Source organism: Tasmannia lanceolata, unplaced genomic scaffold (assembly GCF_043159265.1).
Source record: "Tasmannia lanceolata isolate RefF3 unplaced genomic scaffold, GAP_Taslan_0.1 ptg000037l, whole genome shotgun sequence".
In the NCBI taxonomy this organism is placed as follows: domain Eukaryota; kingdom Viridiplantae; phylum Streptophyta; class Magnoliopsida; order Canellales; family Winteraceae; genus Tasmannia; species Tasmannia lanceolata.
Window position 1 is genome coordinate 13,244,243 of NW_027518714.1, and position 6,571 is coordinate 13,250,813.

The 6,571-nt window shown below is 41.6% G+C and overlaps 1 pseudogene; it reads right to left on the reverse strand.

Moving 5' to 3' along the window:
- Positions 1-5,201: 5,201 nt before the first annotated feature.
- On the reverse strand, positions 5,202-6,147 carry LOC143862233 (ADP,ATP carrier protein 3, mitochondrial pseudogene; annotated as a pseudogene).
- Between the last annotated feature and the right edge of the window lie 424 nt (positions 6,148-6,571).

Consider the following 6,571-nt stretch of genomic DNA (forward strand, 5'->3'; position numbering starts at 1 on the left):
CCATTGATCTAACGATTTACGGAAATCGGGTCTCGGAATGGAATCAGGGTCCGGGCTATGAAGTGACCCTAGCTTATTTTGTCCCGATTGATGATCCGTAAAGTCAGATCAAGATATTAATGACCTAAAACATATAAATCAATGATAGAGGGGGTTCTCACATGGATTTAACACACTAATTTATTTGTTGATTAAAACAAAACAAAATGGGGTGTCTACAGTCCTCAACTGTAAAAAAATGCTTGAACCACCAATGAAGGAAAACTAGCATTCTTAATGTACAAAAATTTACTCACATGTACCAATGAAGGAACAAATATAATTTTGCTATGAGGACTTGTTGATCTGTTTTTGTAGGAGTTCTGAAGAAACTTTCCGTATACATCCAATACCTTCAATAAAAAAATTCAAGAGAAGATTATTCTTATCGTTATTGACTTGCATATATTTTCCTAATCACCCTTAAATAAAAGTCACTTACATTATTACTGAGGTATCTTCTGCGCCTCCACAGGCATACTAAGTCGTCAACAAATATCGCTAGACCTTCTTCCTTCATGATACAACGACTGCAAAATGTTATAATTGTTAGAAAATGACACAACTACAAGCAAAACAAGGTTATACATTAAGCATCTACTTTAACAATTTTTTAATCAATTGAGTCCTCCTATCCTTCCCATTCTCCTCCTCTTCTTTCTCTTCTTTTTCCTCCTCTTTCTTATCTTGTTTATTCTCCTCCTCCATCTCCTTAACTTTCTCCTCATCTTTGTCCTCCTCTCTCACCTCCTCTTTCTTCTCTTGTTTATTCTCCTCCTCCATCTCCTTAACTTTCTCCTCATCTTTGTCCTCCTCTCTCACCTCGGGTAAAAGTGGTCCGTAGGGGCTGATCACGATGTAGCTCGGGTTCCTATTGCGTGCTTCCATCTTCACGCATCTCTCAATGCTCCCTACTTCCTTTTTTTGGTCATTATTCCTTTTACTCCTCTCCCTCCTATCAGGAATGGTAACAGTACATGTTGTTTCTTTCCTCTCCTCCTCTTTTTTCTCTTCTACCTTCTCTTTCACCTCTCTCCTTTTCTTCCATCTCTTTCTCCTCCACTGCCTCAAGCCAGTCGAAGTGTCCTGCGCCTATTTCTTCTTCGGCTTCTTCAACTGCTTCGTCTTCTTCCAAAATAAGTGTTCTTACTTTTTCTAACATTTTTCTCCATCTCTCCTTCTCCCTTTGAAAGTCATCCCTCTCTTTTCTAAGTGCCTCCTTTGCCTTTCTTATCCTCATCCACGATATCCTCTTCCTTTCATCCTTTCCACCCTCCTCATCCTCACTATCCCCATCTCTCTCTATGTCTTCATCCATATCAAGGTTGGGCAATGTTGAGGTTGTAGGGGAATGCCCCAATATTTCTTGCCCCTCTATTGAAGCCGTTTATGCGGGTTCCTACCATACAAATAAAGCAAACGATGATGAGTTTTTAAACATTAATCAATAACAAAAATTGATATGCTATATTGGGATACCTGATCGTTTATATATTCTACTTCCTCCTCTCCTAGTGTCAGTGCGACCACCACCTGATGATTGAATATGTTAATTCCTCAATAAGAAATTACAATTGATATAATCGGGTATCTAGTTTTATGTCTCACCTGAGATTCCTCTATTTTTTTACTCTCAACAAGAGCATACTTACTCGACTCCTTTGCTTTCCAATCCCATTTTAGCATACAAGGACGGGCATTTGGATCCTTCGGAACCCATAAGTTTGTATGCTCATATAACCACACCTGCATAGACAAGGGACACCTTCTTAATCATCGCAAAAATTACAAAGTTTAAACTTTAACGGGTTGAATCCATCATACATGCAATGCCAACGAGCACCCTCCAAGATATGTGCCACCATGCAAGCTGACTTTGTTAAGATATCCTATCAACCAATCATAAACAGCTTGGCTCCAGTTGTAGTTACCAATTGTGGACCCCGATCCGAGGACGAGTGCCGAGGGACGCGAGATCCCTCCTGCAATCCTCTAAGATCTCCACAATGTGAAGGAGAGCTCTACCAGGGAACTCTCGAAACGGATGCCACCCTCACAGCATAGCATGAGTGGCGACATAAAAAGAAAGATATACATCCTGATCCGGAGCCAGGGCTCGAAACCCAGATATATCTGAAAAATAACTCAGAGTCGCCATCCATGGACAAGCCATGGAACCAAAACAAATGCTCTGTTTGCAATGGATAACCAGAGATACAGAAGGTCCGTGCCTGATGACGAATGGAGAAGGTCCGAAGAGCGCCCCCAATTCGCCCGAGTGCGAACACTTGGTCTCTTATGCCATTTACTATTAACCTTGAAGAGTTTCAAGAGAAAATCATATGAAATGGGAACACGCATCTCCGAGAAAACGTCTATCTAATCATGCATGTCTCGGAGATGAAAATAAGCACACACAAAAGAATCAAAATAAATGGCACCTAATGATAACTAGGTTCTGAGTGACATACCTAACTGGTGTCTGAGTTCTGATGTGCAAACACATGCAAGCTATAGCTAAATGTATAAGATCAGTACAAGAAAGTAAGAAAACACATCAAAAGAAATACAATAACTACACAACAAATCCTAAGACTCTAAATTATTAGCCCGAGTCCTCGGATGGTCTGGTATTCATCCAAAGAAGCCTACGTATCCCCGCCTCCACGAGAATCAAGGCAACGTAGTTCTTCGCACCTATTCTAAGCTAGGATGCCTAAGACACCTAGACCTCTATCCTAAACTCGATCTAAAAGACCGGACCAATTATTAAAGTTTATTGTACGATTATTTAAATTCCAGTGAATTGTGAATTTTAGGACACCCTATATGCCCTAACTAAATGCAGGTTAGCCCTAAGCTAATGCAGGTGGTTCCTACAACCTATGTGTAACTAGGCTGTGTGCCCTAAGGAAAACAATAGGATTGCTAACGTATCCAAGACCTAGTCATCAGTCGGCGATGTGAATCGCCAACTAACCGGACGGAGGCACTCCTAGCTAGGACAAACCCCTAACTCTAAAACAAACACAAACAAGCACACAACAAATCAAAGACGAACTCCTAACTCTAAAACTCTCTATCTAGGACAAACTCCTAACTCTAGAGAAAGATTTTTGTTAAAAACAAGGTTTTAAAGTTGAAGGGTTAAAGCATTTTTATTTACAAAGTTTGGCTGGACTTGGGATGAAGATCCCGAGCTGCACTACGTACCTCGTGAGAGAGGATCAAGCCAACGTAGTTCGAAAATCGAACTCGCCTAATACGCTTCTAAAAGAAACACTCAACACTTAAGATTTTTTAAGGTTTTTTATATTTTCAAATGTTTTTGATATTTTTAAAGTTTTCAAATGTTTTTGAGATTTAAATTTCTAATGTTTTTGGATTTTGAAGCTTTTCCAATGCTCAAGACCTTTAAATGTTTTCAATCTTAAAGGGAACACGCAAGTAATACCACAAACTAGGGCAAAGCCCTAAAGCAAAAGGGGAAACCCCGGATAAGCAACTAGCGTCTCAAAGAGACAAACCACAACACGTAAAGAAGTGTCCCAAGAACAGAGAAAACAATCTAAGATCCCAAGCAGGGAAGGCTCTATATGACTGAGTTAGTCTCAAACAAGGATGAATGACAACAAATCTAAAGGCGAACTACTAACTAACACACTAAAAAAAGAAGAGCACAAATGAGTCAGAGACTCACTAAAAACACTACCAAGAAAAGGGGTAAAAATGAATCAAAGACTCGCCAGGAGGAAGGGTTATTCTAACATGAGGCTAGGTAAGCCTCCTAAAGGAGAAACTCTCTACAGGAGACAAGGCTTGTCTCCGAGACACAAATGACGTAAAAAGGAATAAGAGACCCTGTGCATATTTGGCAAAGGTAAAACACCCAACCGGGCCGGACAGCTACCTAGCCCTAGGGTGCAACAAATGTGCGACCCAATACCCATAAGGGTAGGGGTATGAAGCCAAGCCGAGTAGGATGTTCTCCCAAAACCAAACGGCGCACAAAGAGGAGGTTTAGCAAGAGAATGAGACCGGGCGGGTCTAAAAGGAATAAGAGACCTTGTGCATATTTGGCAAAGGTGAAACACCCAGCCGGGCCGGACAGCTACCTAGCCCTCAGGGTGCAACAAATGTGCAACCCAATACCCATAAGGGTAGGGGTATGAAGCCAAGCCGAGTAGGGAGTTCTCCCAAAATCAAAAAGCACACAAAGAGGATTAACGAGAGAATGAGACCGGACGGGTCTCCCAAACACACAAAGATGAGCTCTAAGCAACCTTATCATTGCCCTTGCAAAGGGGGAAGCAAGGCTAAGACAACTAATTGACCAAATTGGTCTCTAATTAACAAACGAACAAACTGAGGTGTAATCTCAGAGAGGATTCTACAAATGAGGCTTGCCTCCAAAGGAGGATTGCCTAACAAGACAGAGTATGTCTCCTAGTACAGGTTATAGTATCTAAAGAAATCTAACAGAAATCTAAAAGACTGTGCTAGTCTAATCAAAGAGAGAGGAAAATGCTACCAGATAATCGCAAATTTCAATCAATTATTATAAAATCAAATCAAATATCAGCAAAATATGATCTACAACTAAAGAGTGCACAATCTGTAATAATAGCGATCGTACAATGATAAACAATATTAATTAGTCCAGACCAGCCGCTGGATAGCTTAACAAAGCAAGAACAACATTAAACACTTCTATGCCCAACCACAAGTACCACTGCCCCAATATGGGGGTGAAATCAGATGATGCTAAAGTAATCATCTGATATCACAAATACACAAGATAATATTTCTATGCCCGCCTTGAGATCAGACAGTACTCATGTCGATAATATCGAATAGAGTAGTCATCTGATCTCCTTCTTTCCTAAAACAATTTATTTAAATAAAAGACAAGTGTATGAACCTTAAGAGAGTCTCACCTGAGCAGTCCATTTATTATCATCTTCAAAACCTAACTCAAAGATTAGTACAAGAGAAGAATATATATAAAAAAGAAATCAAAAGATTATGATAATTCTAATTTATACAAATTGTAGTGTGTAACAGGGGGCATATCTGAAAGGTTGAGTAGGCCTACTAAACAAGAGAGAGGAGCGCTACTTAGATTGAGCGAGTCCCCTAAAGATGGGCTTGGGCTAGCGCCTTCATCGCCCTGTACCAATCGAGTAGGACGCCAGCCCCGCTCCAATCGCTACACCCCAACCCAGTAGAAAACTCGCCAGGAAACTATCCTACAACTAACCAGTTAGCATGACTGGCTTTAGAGAATCATACAATCTAAAGAAGAGCCTACGATATACAATAATCCCGACACATGAGAAGCTAAATCCACGGTAAAGCCCAGCAATGTCATCGGATTTCATGGTTTTCCCGTAGACGCCGACCAGATCGTCAAACTGCCTTCACCTCCCTTCTTGGAGGCCTTGGCATCATTGGCTAGACGGGCTTGGGCATAATCGAGAGAGTAGACAAAGAAAAAGGGAAGAGACACCAGCGACACCTTCGGATACTAAGCTCCCGGCAAACCATTTCCAGTACCTATCTCTGCCTTTCTTGAAGTTGAACAGCCGCTTGAAGTAATCCTTGAAAGCAAAGTTCAAGGCCCGGGTGGGGAAGTACCGGATAACATTGGCTGCATTTTCTCTCCACAATGCACTGAAGCCTTCATCCTTTATGGCTCTTGCAAAGCAATCTGCAATTCCCTTGTAGGGTTCTGAGAGTCTACCACCCTTAATCATCTCATCCTGGTTCTGGATCAAAAGCTTCACCCGCTCAATTGGTGCGGCAGCTGTTTTGGAGACGGCAGCAGAAACTTCTCCCATTAGGAAATTAATAAGGAAGCAAGAGACACCTTTCTCTGCTGGCTTGGACGAATACAGGTGATAGAGGTGAGACAATTGATAACCCATGACTCCCACTTCCGTGGTATGGCTGAAACAGAGGACCCTGTAGGCCTTCATTTTCATATGCACCGGACAGATTGCGGACGCCAGCATTCCTGGCATGAAAGTTGGGAGAAAGTCTGGAGAAGAGTTAAGACCGCCCATGTATCTTCGTAATTATAGATGGATGATGTGATCCATCAGCCATCTTTACAACTCAGTGCGGTGACTCGAGGGAAGGCTACTGAGAAGCCTTATCCTTCTCTCCTTTGTTTGTGGGGAGGATTGGGTGCAAACCTAAGGCAGCAGCATGGACAGCAACTATGCTAGAATGGGGGCATGATTGGGTGCAAATCTGGGCCAGCAGCATGGACAGCAACTATGCTAGAAACAGGGACAGTATTGGGTATAAACTTGGGGCAGCAACATGGACAGCAACTATGCAGAAACAGGGCAGTATTGGGTGTAAACCTGGGGCAGCAGTATGGACAGCAAATATACGCGCTTTAATCAAGCTAAAATGACTACTACCAAGTATATAGCCTGAACTCTATTGAAAACCAAATTGTAAAAAAAAAATAACTGATTCTTATACCTGTGGTAATGCCTTAATTCTCAAGAGAGAAATATCT